Source organism: Cetorhinus maximus, chromosome 11, assembly GCF_964194155.1.
Source record: "Cetorhinus maximus chromosome 11, sCetMax3.hap1.1, whole genome shotgun sequence".
NCBI lineage: Eukaryota > Metazoa > Chordata > Chondrichthyes > Lamniformes > Cetorhinidae > Cetorhinus > Cetorhinus maximus.
This window is the reverse complement of record NC_135889.1, coordinates 50,177,835-50,195,846: the sequence shown is the minus strand read 5'-3', so window position 1 is coordinate 50,195,846 and position 18,012 is coordinate 50,177,835.

Sequence of the window (18,012 nt, the reverse complement as noted above, 5' to 3'; positions counted from 1 at the left end):
TATGCAGGTACAGCAATTAATTAGCAAAGCTAATAGAAAGTTATCGTTTATTGCAAGGGAAATTAAATACAACAGTAGGGAGGTTATGCTTCAGTTATACAGGGCATTGGTGAGACCACATCTGGAGTATTGTGTACAGTATTGGTCTCCTTATTTAAGGAAAGACGTAAATACATTAGAAGCAGTTCAGAGAAGGTTTACTTGATGAATACCTGGAATGGATGGATCTTATAGGAAAAGTTGGACAGGTTAGACTTGTATCTGTTGGAGTTTAGATAAGTAAGAGGTGACTTGATTAAAACACATAAGATCCTGAGGGGATTTGACAGGGTGGACGTGGAAAGGATGTTTCCCCTTGTGGGAGAATCTAGAACTTGTGGTCACTGTTTCAAAATATGAGGTTGCCCATTTAGGACAGAGATGAGGACATTGTTTTTCTCTCAGAGGGTTGTGAGACTTTGGAATTTTCTCCCTCAAAAGGTGGTTGAGGCAGAATCCTTGAATACCTTTAAGGCAGCGGTAGATAGATGCTTGATAAGCAAAGGGGTGAAAGGTTATCAGGGGTAGGCAGGAATACTAACTTTTTGTGATTCATGTATCAGGACACCCAGATCCCTCTGTACCAGAGAGTTCTGCAAATCTCTATCCATTTAAATAGTGTACTGCTTTTCTATTCTTCCTGCCAAAGTGGGCAAGTTCACATTTTCCCACATTATACTCCATCTGTAAATGTTTGCTCACTCACTTCACCTGTCTAAATCCATTTGGAGACTCTTTACCTCCTCTTCACAACTTACTTCCCTGCCTATCTTGTTGCCATCATAAAATATACCTACCATACATTCGGTCTCTTCATCCAAATCATTGACATAAATTGTAAATAATTGAGGCCCCAGCACTGATCCCTGTGGTACTCCACTTGTTACAGCTTTCCAACTCAAAAAAATCAATTTATTCCCACTGTCTGCTTCCTGTTAACTAACAAATCCTTTAACCATGATATATATTCCACCCTGCACCATGTTCTTTTATCTTGTGTAGTAACCTTTGATGTGGCACCTTATTAAATGTCTTTTGGAAATCCAAGGACATCACATCTACAGGTTTGCCTTTATCCACCTTACTTGTTACTTCCCCAAAGAGCTCTAATAAATTGGTTAAACATGACTTCCTTTTCACAAAGCCATGTTGACTCTGCCTTCTCACATTATGATTTTCTTAGTATCCTGCTATAATCTCCCTAATAATGGATTCTAACAATTTCCCTATGATAAATGGAAGGCTATCTGGCCTGTAGTTTCCTACTTTCTGCCTCCCTTCTTTCTTGAATGAAGGTACCACATGAGCTATTTTCCAATCCACTGGGACCCTTCCAGAATCTAAGGAATTTTAGAAGATTATAACCAATGCTTCTACTATCTCTTTTACGATCCTAGGATGCAGGCCATCTGGTCCTGGGGACATGTCAGACTCTAGGTCGAATAGTTTTCCCATAACCTTTTCCTTAGCACTGATGATTGTTTTAACTTCCTCCCTCCCGTTCATCTCTTGATTTTCAAGTATCTTTGGGAAGTTTTCTAAGCCTTCTTCAGTGAATACAGACACAAAATACCTGTTCAACATCTCTGCCATCCTTTTTTTTTTAAATTAACAATTCCCCAGACTCACTCTCTAGAAGACCAACACTAGCGTTAATTATTGTTTTCCTATTTAAATTCTTGTAGGAAGTCTTACTTTTTTATATATTTTAATTTTTATAAGTTTTTTTATTACTCGCTTGCTTTCTCTCATACTCTAATTTCTCCCTTATTTTTAGTCATTTGTTGCTGGTTCTTAAATTCTGACCATTCTTTTGGCCCAGTACTAATGTCTGCAGATTTGTATAGTGTTTCTTTCAATTTGATACAATCCTTTACTTCCTTATTCAGCCATGGATGATGCATCCTTCTCAAAGAGTCTTTATTTCTTACTGGCATAAATCTTTGTTGAGTTTTTAATTATCTCCTTAAAAGTCTGACTCTGCATCTCTCCTGTCACTTTAGCTAGCTTTGCTTTCATATCTATATAATTACCTTTATTTAGGTTTAAAACACTAGTCTTAGACCTACATTTCTCCCCTTCAAACTGAACATGAAACTATATCATGCTATGATTGCAATTACTGAATTGAAATTCAATGTAAGATAAAAATGCAGATTAAGAGTTAGGACATTAACTGTTTTCTTTAAGGGCAATTTATTCATAGAAAAAGAATAGCACAATAGATTAACAGATAGATTGGTTGACTATGTTTGTTCTCTGTTAGTAGAAGAATTGTCATCTTCAGATTACTATCAGGATTGGAAAATTTACTCAAATATCCAGCTGGTAAATCATTAAAATTGCCCAGGAGACAGAAGCTAGATCAAGTTAACTGAATATAGTAATCAGTCAATGACTCAACCAATCAATCAGACAATATGAGAGGCCTGGCGAAATGCTGATTCACCACTTTCTGCTGTTAATTTGTGGAACCATCTCAAATGGTTATAAAGTTAGACATGTATGATTAGGTACACCTTCAATCATTTCAAATACAAAAATCCGTTAAATGATTTTACTGTTAGAGAAATGTCAAAGTGCAATATAATTATTTTATCAATGTTATGGCTTTCATTCAAAATTTTGCCTTTTTTGGTCAGTGTGTTGTTTGTCATCGATAAAGGTAAAAGTTTTATTTCATCTGTTGGTCACCAGCACTTCATTTAGTTTTCCTCTACTAGGAACGGTAAGTCTTTTGGGACTATCCTATTCTCTTCAGTAGTCCAAGACATGGCTGTGTAACCAAGGTCCAGCAATGCTGCAGATTGGTTTCACATTTCCAGTTTCAATTATTCTCCATGTCCCTCCAGACTTCCTCATTGATTTGCCTGCCTTGATAATAGGGACAAAATCTACTGATGACTGCTGTTGAGAAAACTGGATACCCAACATATTTTCATCTTGGGGCACACACACTTCAGCAACTCTATGTTTGGCAATATCAAACTCATTACAAATTGAGTCAAAGTTGAAATATTGAAACAATGGATGAGAAACGACATTTGCACTGCACTTGTATTGTGGAGTTAGAAGCATTAATTGTCATGCACCTGTAATGACTCCAAATATCAAAATAATTGATAAAAAGAGCAAAAGTGAGGCGAGGAAAGAGTTTTTCACCCAGACGGTAGTTGGTATCGGGGACAAACTTCCTGAGAGGGTGGCATTCGATTGAGGTGTTCAAATGGGAATTGGATTACTACCTGAAAAGAAAGAATGTGCAAGGTTACGGGGATAAGGTAGGGGAGTGGGACGAGATGGAATGGTCTTTCAGAGAGCCAGTGCCGACTTGATGGGCTGAATGGCCTCCTTTTGCACTCAGGTTCTGTGATTCTGTGATCCTGATTTAAACACAGAACATTGGAATGGTTAAATAATACAAAAAAGGTTATTTTCTTATGTTTAAACATTTCATTTGAACAATTTTAAAGAAAGGGCGGAATTTACCGTGCCCGCTGGCAGTGGGCATCATGGAGGGCGTGAGCGGACAATATGGCAGGAAGACCAAAAATTGGTTTCACAATGTTGTGAAGCCAGCTTGCAATCGTCTGCTCCACATTTCCTGCCACCACAGTTCAGGAACTTCCTTTTAATACATCTGCATGTCATTATAAGCCCAGCTCACTGGAATCATCCTCCCACGCTGGAATATCCAGGCACATTGGCATGATTGCATGCTGACTTGTTTCACAACTGAACATAAGCGACATGCACTTGTTGAGCTGCACTTCACTTGAGACTTTGAGGTTTGTTTGCCTACCTTGCTTTGGACAGCACTCATGGTCATCAGCATCAGGCTTTGCAGGCGGCACAACATCACTTTTAGGGGGCTCACGGGCATGTTTCTACTTACGAGACCAGCTGTAAGGTGTGGTGGCTTTTCAACAGATGCAGAGCTATGGCTTGCTTAAAGAAGGGGGAGAAGTGGCCTCAGACAAGGGAAGAGGCTGCAGGGCTAGGGCATTACTGGGGAAGGGAGTGTCCCAGGATATGAGTGGGGACACATGTTGATCTGTGCAAGTGGCTCAAGAGGATGAGGACTGAGGAGGCAGTTCCAGTGGAGATGAGGCCAGATGGAGATGTGAGGGTGTGTGTGAGAGAACAAGTGGTGATGTCCCTTGAGTTGGCAGTGAGTGAGACAAATATGTGATGGCCTTATGAGTGTGTGTCATGAATCTATTAATGTATATAATGTTATTGGAAATATTTTTATTTTAAAATAGGGGTTTAGTCTGTGTGTGTCTTAACTGGATTAAAGCCAGCTGGTCTGTGTGCTTTGATGTATAGTAGTTTTGAGATGTAAACAGAGGTAGAGGTATATTTGCATTTTGTTGAATAGGGCATTCAAGAAGGGGAGTGAAATTTGCACCTAGTTAGGAGATACCAAGTAATGTTTATATTAATAATAACAGTGGCACTATGAAAGAGGTTTTATTGTTAGAAGAGGTGGAGTTCAAAGGGGCTGGTGATACAATGAGAATTTGCATTCAAAGGACAGGCTGGGTATAGCCTGAGAAGGGAGCTTGTGTGTGCAGGGCAGAGGCATGAAACATCAAAGCAGCTGTAAGCCTACAACTGTCTGTAAAGGAACCAAATTGAAAGGAACCTCATTTTGAATTTGTAAGGTGAAAATGCTTTGCCTGGTGTCTGCTTAAAGTTTATGGGCTGTTGTTGCCTTGGTGGTGATTAGTTTGGGAATTTGTTAAGAAGTTATGATAGTAATAACTGGTAGACATGTGTATGTGTTTAATACCTTGTTGTAAATTAATAAATGTCTCATTTAGTTTGACATAAAAACCTCTCAAGAGCCTGGTGGTCTTATTCCTAAATTTAGAGCTGCAACTCAAAACAAACCAATTGAAATATAGGTTATGACAGTTGTTTAAACTTCCCTCTGGGATTTCAAATACTTCAGCCTTTATAAACTGCTGTGTTATAACAGTGTGTGAGTTTAGAGTGATGAGATGGTTGCCTTACCCTGACGGCACAGATGAGATCATTCTTCCTCTTTCTGCACTGGATGGCCAACCTCTTCTTTGCAGCGTTGGCACTGACCACCGCTGCCACCATGTCCCAAACCTGATTGGTGAAGTTGTTGCCCCACTTATGGCCAGAGCAGGGGTAGGGAACATCATAGCAGGCGTCCACGCCGTCCAGAAGGCATTCCAGGGACGTGTCACTGAATGGAAGGGCTGCAGTCTTCTTACATTTTGGGGCCATGTTTTCTGTGCAGCAGTCCAGGGCTGGAAGCACAGAGAGGTGTGCGTGGCTGCACTTTAAATATGGCGCCCAGCGTGAGGAATCTGTGAGGTGACGGCGTGGGTGGGTGAATGAGAGCCTGCCTGCCTTCGAAACAGCGTGTTTCCCAGGAATACATGATTAATGAAGTGGGATTGGGATGATACGGTGTGAAAAGCTGCCATTGCGGCCGACAGTTAAAATGTTCTTTTTCCCGCCCGCTACCGCACTTAGTACAAATCTGGGATAATTCCGCTCAAAAATGATGTTTGAAATGATAAGATAAAGAAAGGATACATTAGAAAATTCTACTTAGCTGCTACTGGCTCTACTTATGGACATGGAAGGAGGCTTGTTCTTTTTCCAGTTGACCCCCTTCTATGTCTTGCACTGTTTTTTGAAACACTGCTTGGATGGAATTTTGTAACATGGTTGACAAGGAAACATAATTTAAAAATAAGAGCAAAGTCAGTCAGGGAATAAATTAGAAAACTGTTCTTGATGCTAGCCCGGATATTAAGAACAAAGCAGATAGCTGGAGTTAGGATACAGTTGAGACATGGTCTCATTCAATGGCAGAACAGGCTCACAGGGCTGAATGACCCACTCCTGTTCCTTTGTTTCTATGTAACAGCAGGAATTGGGGATTTGGGACTGATAGACCAACTGATCCCAAGAATCAGGGATTCAGGGTGGCATGACCTTCAAAAGACTATTAACCCTTGTTTGACATGGTCCAGTAAGCAGCTCAATTGCACCAAACTGCTAGAAAGAATAATGGGGAGAATTTTATCCCCGATGGGGGGTCAATGCAGGGTCGGGCGTGGGCGGGCGTGCAGCCGATCGGCTGGGCGCCGCCATTTTACGTGGGCAGGCAAATTAAGACCCGCCCAGCGTGATGTGCACCCGGCAGCGCTGTGCGCTCCTAGTGTGGGTGGGGGCGGGTTGCCTGATCGAGAGTGCGCTCTTGAGCGCAGAAAACTCCCTGAGGCACCTCTGAGCCTCAGGGAGATTAGTTTTAAGTTTAAACTGTTTAATAAGGCGTTGAAAATTTTTTAATAACATGTCCCCCCATGTGAAACTGTCACATGAACTGGGACATGTGCATTAATTTCAATAAAAAAATTTCTGAAAATTCTAAATCATTCATGAAACCTCATCCCGCCCGTGGATGAGGTTCCATGAAAAATGCGAAGGCCGCCTGGACTCTTCGCCTGCCCGCCAACCTGAAAGCTGGATGGGCAGCTCAGCTGATTGCCTTAACTGCTTTTTAACAGGCCTTAATAAGCCTTTGACAGTTCAGCGGGCGTGCAGCCGAGTCGGCTGTGGGCCCGCCAAACTGAAAATCTAAATAACACGTGGTGGCGTCGGGACGCATGCCCGATGTCACCCCGCGTCATTTTACACCTCGATGAGCAGGCCCCAACCCCACTTGCCGAGCCTAAGCTCCTGCCCAATGAGAATAAAACCAGAGGGGTCACTCATCTGTAGCCTTGGCATCAAATCAGGGCACAGTGACAGGTTCCCCAACCTAGTCATAGGCTCATAGGCTCATAGATGTTTACAGCACAGAAAGAGACCATATGGCCCATTGTGTCTGCGCCGGTCAACAAAGATCTGGCTACACTAATCCCATTTTCCAGCACTTGGCCCATAGCCCTGGAGGCTATGGCAACACAAGTAAATATCTAAACATTTCTTAAATGTTACGAGAGTTTCTGACTCAACCATCCTTTCAGGCAGTGAGTTCCAGACTCCCACTACCTCCTGGGTGAAGAAATTTTCCCTCAACTCCCCTCTTAGCCTTCTACCTCTTACCTTAAATCTATGCCCCCTAGTTATCAACCCCTGTACTAATGGAAGAAGTGCCTTCATATCCACTCTATCTATGCTATTCCAAGGAAAACAATCCCAGCCTATCCAATCTTTCCTCATAGCTCAGACCCTCCAGCCCAGGCAGCATCCTGGTAAATCTCCTCTGCACCCTCTCGAGTGCAATCACATCCTTCCTATTATGTGGACCAAAACTGCACACAGTACTCCAGTTGTGGCCTAACCAGCGTTTTATACAGTTCCAGAATAACCTACCTGTCCTTGTATTCTGTGCCTGGCTAATAAAGGAAAGTATCCCACATATCTTCTTAGCCATCTTATCTACCTGCCCTGCTATCTTCAGGGATCTGTGGATATGCACATCAAGGTCCCTCTGATCTTCAGTATTTTCCAAGGTCCTGCCATTCATAGTGTAATCCCTTGCCTTGTTAGCCCTCCCCAAGTGCATTACCTCACTCTTTTCCGGGTTGAATTCCATTTGCCATTGCTCTGTCACCTGATTAGTCCATTGATATCATCCTGCAGTTTACGGCTATCCTCCTCACTATTTACCACCCTATCAATTTTCATGTCATTTGCGAACTTCTTGATCATATCCCCTACATTTAAGTCCAAATCACTTATGCACACCACAAACAGCAAAGGCCCCAGCACTAAGCCCTGCAGAACCCCCTGGAAATAGACTTTCAATCACAGAACCATCCCTCTACTCTCACCCTCTGCTTCTTGCCTCTCAGCCATTTTTGGATCCAATGGGCCATTTTGCCTTGGATCCCATGGGCTCTTACTTTCTTGACCAGTCTGCTATGAAGGACCTTATCAAAAGCCTTGCTAAAGTCCATGTAGACCAAATCAAACGCATTATCCTCATCAACACTCCTAGTGACCTCCTCGAAAAAATTCGATCAAATTTGTCAAACACGACCTTCCCTTAACAAATCCATGCTGACTATCCCTGATTAATCCGTGTCTCTCCAAGTGCAGATATATTCTGTCTCTCAGGATTCTTTCTAATAACTTCCCCACCACTGAGGTTAGACTGACTGGCCTGTAATTTCCTGGTCTATCCCTTCGTCCCTTTTTTAATAATGGGACAATGTTAGCAGTCCTCCAGTCCTCTAGCACCTCACTCGTGGCCAGCCATGATTTGAAAATTACTGCCAGGGCCCCTGATATCTCTTCCCAGGTCTTGCTCAACAGTCTAGGATACATCTCATCCAGGCCTGTGGATTTATCCACTTTTAAGGCTGCTAAACCTGCTAGTATCTCCTCTCTCTCTTTGTTAATTTCCTCTAATATTTCACATGCCTCCACCCTGATATCCATACCTGCGTCGTCATTATCCATTGTGAAGACCGATGCAAAGTAATGATTGAGGACTGTACCCACATCTTCCAGGTCCACACACAGATTACCTCTATGGTCCCTAATTGGCCCTACTCTTTCCCTAGTTATTCTCTTGCTCTTTAGTCAGCTCTGCAAAGTCCAACATCTAGGGATTAGTACCAAAATTGAGTAAGCTTTCCTACAAATTAGTAAAGCAACAGTTTTAGGTAGTTATATTTAACAGAGTCAAACCTATCAATCAATGTTCCAGATTATCCCATCACCATTTGTAGATATGTCCTATCCAATTCAGGACAGACTCACCAGAATTGAGGGCATAATTCTACAGTCAGTGGGTCAAAATTCTAACTAACAGCAAAGTGGGAGGATTTTCACCACACAGATTCCAATGGTTTAAAAAGAAGGCCCACTACCACCTTCTCAGGTCAATTGGAGATGCAAAATAAATGTTAGACATTCCTGTAACACCCACACTCCAAGAATGAATTTAAAAAGGCAAAAGTTGAAAACACCTCTCTCCACTCCCAATTCTCAATAGCTCCAGTTAAAACACTTTTCAACTGAATTTTGGTAATGAAAGATTGTTCCCTCATTCTCAAAAAAAAATGAATATCACATTTGTTGCCCATTTCTTAATTGCCTTGGAACTGAGTGGTTTGCTGGGCCATTGCAGAAGGCAATTAAGAGTTAACCACATTGCTGTGGGTCTGGTGCACATGTAAGTCAGACTGGGTAAGGAGGGCAGATTTCCTTCCCTAAAGACATTAGTGAACAAGACGTGTTTTCACCACAACTGACGATAGTCTCATGGTCACTATTACTGAGGCTAGCTTTCAATTCCAGATCAATTACATTTTAAATTCCACCAGCTGCCATGGCAGGATTTTAATTTGCCAAAAACCAAAGCATTAACCTGGGGCACTGGATTACTAGCCCAGTAACAATGCCATTTGACCACCATCTCCCCTGGGTGCCCTGTTTATGTACAGTCTTTGCGTCCTCTCTGTTAATAAATCCTCTATCCATGGTAATATATTACTCCCAACTCCATGGGCCCTTGTCTTGCCTATTAAACTTTTGTGTGGCATCTTATTGAATGCCTTTTGGAAATCTACTGGTTCCCCTCCATCTACCCATACTAGTTATACCCTCAAAAACCCTAACAAAAAATTGTCAAACAGGGTTTCCCTATTGTAAAATCACATTGACTTGTTCTAATCATATTATACTTCGTAAGTGCATTGTTAAGACTTTGTTAATATTAGATTCTAGCATTTCCCTAACATCTGATGTTAGGCTAACTGGCCTGTAGTTTACTGTTTTCTCTCTCCCTCCTTTCCTGAATAGTGGTGTTACATCTGCCAGCTTCCAACCTGATGGAACCTTATCTAAAGATAGGCAGGAGGGTGATGGGTGAACAGAACTTGGTGCAAGTTAGGATACAGGCTGCAGAGTTTTGAATTAAGTCAGAAATAGAAAAAAAGAAAGACTTGCATTTATATACCACTTTTGCAACCATCAGGCATCTCAAGGTGCTTTACAGCCAATGAGTATTTTCTGAAATGTAGCCACTGTTGTAATGTAGGAAATGTAGCAGCTAATTTGTGTTCAGTAAACTGCCACAAACAGCAATGTGATAATGAACAGATAACTTTTTTGTGATGTTGACTGAGGGATAAATATTTGCACTGAGCGGGCAGGCGTGTGTCAGACCCGCTCTAGCGTTAAATGACACGTGACAGAGTCGGGCAAGCACCCGGTGTCATCGCACACTCGCATGATATTTCGGTTGGCGGGCGGGTGTGGGAGTCAGCAGCGTGCCCGCCGACAATTAATAGGCCTATCAAGGCCATTAAAGTCACAATTGAATGAAATTTTTTGTTGCCCATCCAACCTTACGGCTGGCGGGCAGGTGAAAAGGCCAAGCAGATTTGGATTTGTTAGGAATCCTCTTACAAGGGCAGGGTGAGGTTTCCATCAGCAATTAGAAATGAAATAAAATCTTTTAAATTTCATTCATAACATATCCCTGATCATGTGACAGAGTCACGTGAGGGCACATGGTTTTAACAGTGGTAACTTTTTTATCTTTGTGTTTGTAAAGCTTCAGCCCCCTGAGGCAGTTTTGTGCTTCTGATCTTCCATTGCACTTGTGAACTTCTGCACTCGCCCTCCTCCCACCCCCCACCCCGGCAGCACTGAGCGCTGCAGCGTGCTCTTTCACACTGGCTAGCCGTTAATTGACCAGCCCCCGTGAAATCAATGTTGGGGCCCGATCGCAGGTGGTGGTTGGCTTTGTGAGCGTTCCTGGGCCCGCCTGTCACGCCAGCCCGATAAGGTAAAGATCCTGGCCCATGAGTAACTCCTCTGCATTGGAGGATCAGTATCGATTTTTGTACTCAAGCCTTAGAGTGGGACATGGACCCAGAACTTGTAACTCAGAGGCAATTGTGATACCAACTGAGCCACAGCTGGCCCTCTAAAGTTTACGAAGCCTGTGAAGTTCAAGTTTATGAAGGGTGTAAGATGGGAGGCTAGCCAGGAGAGTATTGGAATAGTCAAAGTTATAATGAATTGCCTCATGCAATGAGAATTCAGCTGTATGCCTATTAACATAAAATTCTGCTTTGCGCATGCTATGCAACATTATGGCTAGGATTTTACTTTGGCTGGGCGGGAGGGGTCATGGGTGGGCACGGAGCTGATTGCCGCCCACAATTGGCTCCGTGCTGCCACTTCATGCGGCCGGGCCAATTAAGGCCTGCCCAGTATAAATCGCGGCTCCCGAGATCAGCCGGAAGGGGCGGGAGGCCAATGTCCGCCGGGTCCAATGGCGACCCGGCAACCTATTCAAAAATGGCGCAGGCAGCTGTCCTAAGGCTGCCACTGATGTCGGACAGGAGGATGTCGGATAGCATCCTCTGAGAGCAGGCCAGGCGGGAGGGCAGATCCGCGGGGGCAGTCGGCCCCGAGGTTTTCGGATGAGTGCCTCGCTGCCCTCCTTGAGGAGGTGGCAGCACACCACGAGATCCTTGTACCAAGGGACTGGTGGAGGAGGCTCCCCAACAAAACAAAACGTGCCTGGGAAGAGGTGGCAGAATGGGTCAGCTCCCACGATGTGGTGAGATGCACCTGGGTGCAGTGCTGCAAGCGGTTTAATGACCTCTTGTGATCGGGAAGGGTGAGTACCATGTTGGCATGGGCCACTTAGCACAGCAGTTAGATTGCCCCCCCCTACCAACTCAGAATTTTGTTTTTGTATTCATTCATTTGCAGGATGTGACCTTCACTGGGTGGGCCAGCATTTATTGCCCATCCCTAGTTGCCCCTCAGAGGGTGGTGCTGAGCTGCCTCCTGGAACGGCTGCATGTGGTGCAGGAAGACCCAGTACTGTTTGGGGACAAGTTCCAGGATTTTGACCTAGTGACAGAGGTGGAGCGCTGAAACATTTCAAAGTCAGGATGCTGAGTGACTTAGAGGGGAACTTCCAGGTGGCGATGTACCCCTCTATTTACTGCCCTTGTCCTTCAATGTGGCAGTGCTCGTGGGTTTGGGAGGTCTTACAGTGTGGGTGCTAAATGTGATGGAGGCAGCATCTGGGCAAGGGGGTCAGCACTGGCTGCTTGGAGTGAGTATATTGCGGCTCCAAGGTCACGAATTGGATGATCTCTGCAATGTTTCACTCAGGTGGGGGCCAGGCTGCAATGGCAATGCAGGTACAGGGTGGACTAATCAATGCTCCTCTGTCCTTTCAGGAGAAGACAGCCCACAATAATGCAGAGCGGCTGCGGACTGGCGGAGGGCAGCCCCACCTTCTCATCATCACCAGATACGAGCAGGAGGCACTGGAGCTGGAGAGGCGCCATGCGCCCAGGTCAACCGGCCACGGTGAGGTTGGGGTGCCACTGGGAGGTAAGTGTGCCGTGCACTGAGGTCACAATGTCTGTCAGTGCAAACATTCCACTGTTGACTATATATTGATTTCAGCCTCCAACATGGGATCCCCATTGATAATGGAAGGAGGAGCGCATCCTGATCCGGGTGCCAGACATGCACATTAACAGTGCAACGACTTCTACTAATCAAATGTCCCTGTTCTTCCATTCAGCCTTAATGGAGCACGCCCGGACTCAGGAGGCTGAGGGACCGCCACTGACCCCTGAGGGCACAGAAGACATTAACGCACCAGCGTCACACCCTCTCAGCCAGGCAGGCACCAGCGCAGATATCAGAACCTCGGTGGGAATAAGACCGTTGGCTAATATCTCGGTGCACAGTGGTGAGGGCATTTCACACTTGCCTGAGGTGGAGGTGGAGACAGAGAGCGCCCAGGCTGCCAGCAGTCGGAGGACTGCAGGGTACCAGGAACATGCTCAGTCAATGGCTGATGATGGGCCTCTGGAGTCAACCCTGAAGCAGCAGATGCTGGAAGTCTAGCAGGGTGTGCGGGAGGATCTGGCGGAGATACATGAGTGAATGTGTTCCATGGTCTCTGTGATGGAGGAGTCTGTGTGGAGCATGAACAACGCAATAATCCTCATGGCCTAGCTCACTGCCTCCTCCATGGAGAAAGTGGCGACTTTCAGGGCTTCCTGGGGATGCGCTCGGACCTGCAAGCCCTCACAGTGACAATGACCTCGGATGGTCAATGTCAGTGTGCGAGGTGGATTGGGCACCCAGTATCCCAGCTAGGTGCCCGTCCATCAATGGTGAGCACGGAGGTCTGAAGCAATCTCATGTTGGCGCACGAACTGCCTGTCGTCTCTGCGGCTCCTTTCAGGGCGCTCTGGTTAATGGCTGCAGCTCCTCCACACCTCTGCCAGTGACCATGGCATCTGATGAGGCTGCAGCAACTGGGGAGATGCCAGCCATGGCACTGGCAGCTCCCTCCCAGGCGGGGCCAGCACAGGCCTCAAGGGCCAGAGGTCGCCCACCAAGGTTATCAAGGCCAACAGGACAGCAGAGTGAGCAGGCTGTCTCCAAGGTCACTGCCAGCGAGGGGGGAGCACCTAGACGTAGCACCTGTAAATGTAAACGTAAATCACCTTCGGCACGCCATGGGCTTATAACTGGTGGTTTTCTTTTGCCCCCGTTTCAGTTGCTTTTAAGTAGATGTGCTGTTCAACACCTTTTCATGGACTTTGAATTCTGTATGCAAGTTGGCAATCATTAAACGTTTTGGTCCTCAACAAGACTCTGGATGCTGCATTAGTTCTGCAGGTGAAGGGGAACCCATGATGTTATGAGTGACTTGTTTGTCATTGAGCTTTATTGACAAGGCACATAGTTAATGTTGCTGACCAGGCAAATATTGCTCTCAGGTATTGAGTATGGAGCCTGCAGCCCTGGCATGTGTTGGTGGTTCATCTTTGGTAGGCTAGCTGAAGGATCGTTGGATCAAAGCCTCCCGGGTGTCCCTGCCTCCCTGGAGGTTGCCCAGGTCAGCGTCTATCCCCTCAGTGTTCTCCTGTGCATGATCATCCTCAAACTCACTACTGGACTCATCGTCTGCAGCCAGAGCATCTTCGTCTACATCTTCTTCCTCCACTGTGTCCCCCCTTTCCAGCACCAGATTGTGGAGAGCGCAGCATGCAACCACTATCAGTGACACACAATCTGGAGAGTATTGGACTGCGCCCCCTGAACAGTCCAGGCATTGGAAGCACATCTTGAGAAGACCGATGGTTCTCTCCACCACATCCCTTGTTGTGCCGTGACTCCTATTGTGCCACTGCTCAGCTTCTGTTCTTGGATGCCGGAGGTGCATCATGTGCCACCTTCTGAGGGGATAGCCCTTGTCACCCAGCAGCCATCCATCCAGCTGGGCTGGAGCACTGAAGAGCCCCGGCACTTGAGAGTGTCTGAGGATGTAGGCGTCATGGGAGCTGCCTAGTTACTTTGCACAAACTTGCAGAATCTGCATCCTATGGTCACACACTATCTGCACGTTCATGGAGTGGAAGCCCTTCCTGTTGACAAAGGCACCGGGTTCACTGGCTGACGCCTTGATGGCCACAGTGTACAGTTGATTGCACCCTGGACACCGGGGAAGCCAGCAATGGCTGCAAAGCCTCTGGCTCGCTCTGTCTGGCTAGCCTCGTCCCAGCGGTAGTGGACGAAAGTCAATGCACGCCTGAATAGAGCGTCTGTCACCAGTTTGACCACTATGGACAGCTTACTGGGAGACACCTCAGAGATCACCCACCGACCTCTGGAAAGAGCTGGAGGCATAGAAGTTGAGGGCAGCCGTGGCCTATATCGCCACTGGCATGGGGTGTCCACCCTCACAGTTGGAGAAGATCTCAAGGCCGATCATCTGACAGATGGAGGTCTATGTCTCCCTTGAGAGACAGAGCCTCCTTCGGCACTGCACCTCATACATATTGAGGTAGCTGCATCGCTACCTGTATACCCGGGTAGCTGGTTAGTGGTGTCTTCTACGGCCCCTTCCACCTTGGACTGCCTGTTGGCCCTGCGCCCCTTGTGCCTGAGCCTGTCCTCCCAAAGTTTGCTCCCCTGGTGGCTAAATGGGGACACCTGACCTTCTCCCCCTTCCATCCCTCTCTTCCTCCTCAGAGGAGGTGCCTCCAGCGGAGAGCACAATTCCCATTCCCAGGGTAAGGGAAGGCTGTCTGATACCTGCAAGGCCCCAAGTGTTATGATTCCTCCAGAGTCCTGGACTGAAGACTGTTTTTTTCTGTCAAAGCAGCTTTGAAGTGAAATGAAGTTGTCTTGTTCACACAAGCAAGTAGCTGTAAGTTAAAAACTTAAGTTCTAACAACTCGCATTAGTGAGCCCACTCACTCTTCTTGTCCTGCCCGTGGTTGAGGTTTTTAAAAATATGGCCTGCCCGCCTGCCCATTGTGCCCATGCGACGCACTGAAAATCGCACAGGCTGTTTAAAATCACAGACAACTGGTGCCTCAAGGGCCTTAACTGGCCCGTTAATTAATGGCAGGTGTGCCTCGGAACTTATAGCATGCCGGCTTACCGAAATATCACGATGGCGCGCGGTGACGTCGGGACGTACGCCTGACGTCATCGTGCGTCATTTTACACGTCAATGTGTTAGTCCCGTCCCCACACGCCGACCTGAAAGTTCTGCCCAGTATCTTGACTATTTGCATTCCAAAGTGCCTGTGAAGTATGGACCTGTTTTGAAGCCATAACTACTCCTTTTACAAAATCTGCACCAAGATCTGGGTACCGCAGGTTGTAACTATCAGAAGAGTAAAGATGATAGCTGCTCTTACACAGGCCTTAGAGGCAGATTGCAGACAACAATTCAGCTATGGCTGAACAGACTTGGAAGGTGGGCGCTATATACTTGTCTCCAAAGTATATATGTTCTGTTCCAGAGTGATGTGTACTCTTCTAGATATTCTTACCAATGATTCCCAAGGTATTTTCTTTGAATTGCTTGAAGGTTCTGTATTTCCTGGCTCCAAAAACAATTTGAGTCTTCTCACACAGGTTAAACACCAGAGATGGGAAGAGAGAATCACCCTCCATATGAGAGATGGGGCAGAATTGTACAGTCCCATCATAGCAGGGGCAAGGCTCTAAAATGTGGTAAGCCATTCAAAAGTCAATTGTCTTCGGTGGGACCTGGAAATTTTTCCGAAGGGAGGGGCCATAAAATTCCGCCCATGACTGTAACGGCCAGGATGGGGGGAATGCATAGTTGCCCTAGGCCAATTACCTTACAGGTTGCATTATCAGTGTAAATGTTTAATTCGCTTATCAAAATGGCCAATTGTTTACCTTCATTATTGTTAGACCCAGAATAAAAGAGACTTTAACCAGGCTTCTTTCAATAAATTCAGGATGATTGCTTTATTATAAAATGAAACTTCTTTTAAAAACAAGCTGCAAGAACACACAATTTGTGATCTGGAAGTGTAACCATCTATCACTTTTAAAATAACCCAGCACATACACACACACAGACACACAGACACATACACACACACATAAAAACAAAGGACAAACAAATAGGGCCTCTGCAGAGGCTGGTGGTTAAAGAAAAACTTTAAAGAAAGAATAAAGTTTGTAGGGTTTTGACGCAGTCCCTTGTGTGAAGATGGATCACTAGTCCCAGTAGTTATCTGCAGATTCTCACCAATGGAGATTTGGCATGGAGGAGAATAGAGCTGGATCAATGCTTGGGATCCCCCTCTCATCTCAGCCTCTTGGGTTTCCAAATACAGACAAGTTCCACTAAGCTGAGGATTCCTAGCTGGATTCTGATAGCTACACTGTATTTCAGGCAAGGCAAGGAGAATGCATGTTGGGCAGCTCTCTCCTTCTTGGTTTATTTCCAACAGAGTTAAAAAAAATTATTTCAAAACATAAAACTCATCTTCGTCAGGTGATTTCTAGTAAATCACCAGGGCCTTTGCCTTTTATACAGTTTTTTTCCCCAACCATTAAAGTAATTACAGTTCAATTAAGCAAATAGCTCTCCTCTTCAAGTGCCAAGCTGGTCATATGATTCCTTGGAAAAGGTATGCTTGCTCACAGTCCAAGGTGAATTTACGACCTATTTAAAAAAAAATACATGTCGGTTCCCAAGTGTCCAAATAATGCAACGTCCTTCCAAATTTTAAAAGAAAACATAATTCTTGAAGATATGGTTTCCCAACATGATGTGCTCAATTTTTTCACTCCATGGGCAGAATTTTCGTTCAGCATGTGGACACGCGCCCGACACACTTGAGCGGAAAATAGACCATGATGACGTCGGGCAAGGGTCCTAACGACATCACACACTCACGGGATATTTGGGTCGGTTGGCACATGAGGGTGCTGAAGAAGCACCTGCTATTAATTAAGAAGCCACTTAAGCCATTGAAAAGTCAACTGATGCTGATTTTTCATTGCCCGTGCGATTTCATGCTCGTCACATGGGAAAAACAGGCAGGCTGCAGACCGACAATTTCAAAAACCTCATTCACGGGTGGGATAAAAAGGGTCAGCAGCATTGCCAGTGTGAGCAGTGAGGAGTTTTGTAGGTAGTTTGCTGCTGGTGACTTATTGCTATATGGCAGCTTCTGTGTTTGGGGCATCATTTTTAGCATTTCCAGGCTTCACTGCAGGTTTCCTTAGTGTGTCCAAGGCCCCTGGAGGAATCAGAGAGTGTGGACCCTTCCAAGTATCAGACAGCCTTTCTTTACCTTCCTGGTAATGGGGACAGTGGTCTCCGCTCGTCGCACCTCCTCTGAGGAGGAAGAGAGGGGCAGAATGGAGAGGAGGCCAGGTGTCCCAATGCAGCTTCCAGGGGAGGGACCAGTGGGAGGAGAGGTGTAGGCACAAGGGGCACAGGGCCAGCATGAAGGCCAAGGCAGAAAGGGCTGCAGAAGACACCACTATCCTGCTGCCAGGGTTTACAGGCGGTGATGCAGCCACCTCAACATGTCTGAGGTGCAATGCTGAAGGAGGCTCCACCTCTCAAGGGAGTCAGTGACCTCCATTTGCCAGATGATTGGGCTTGAGATCAGCTCCAATGTGTGG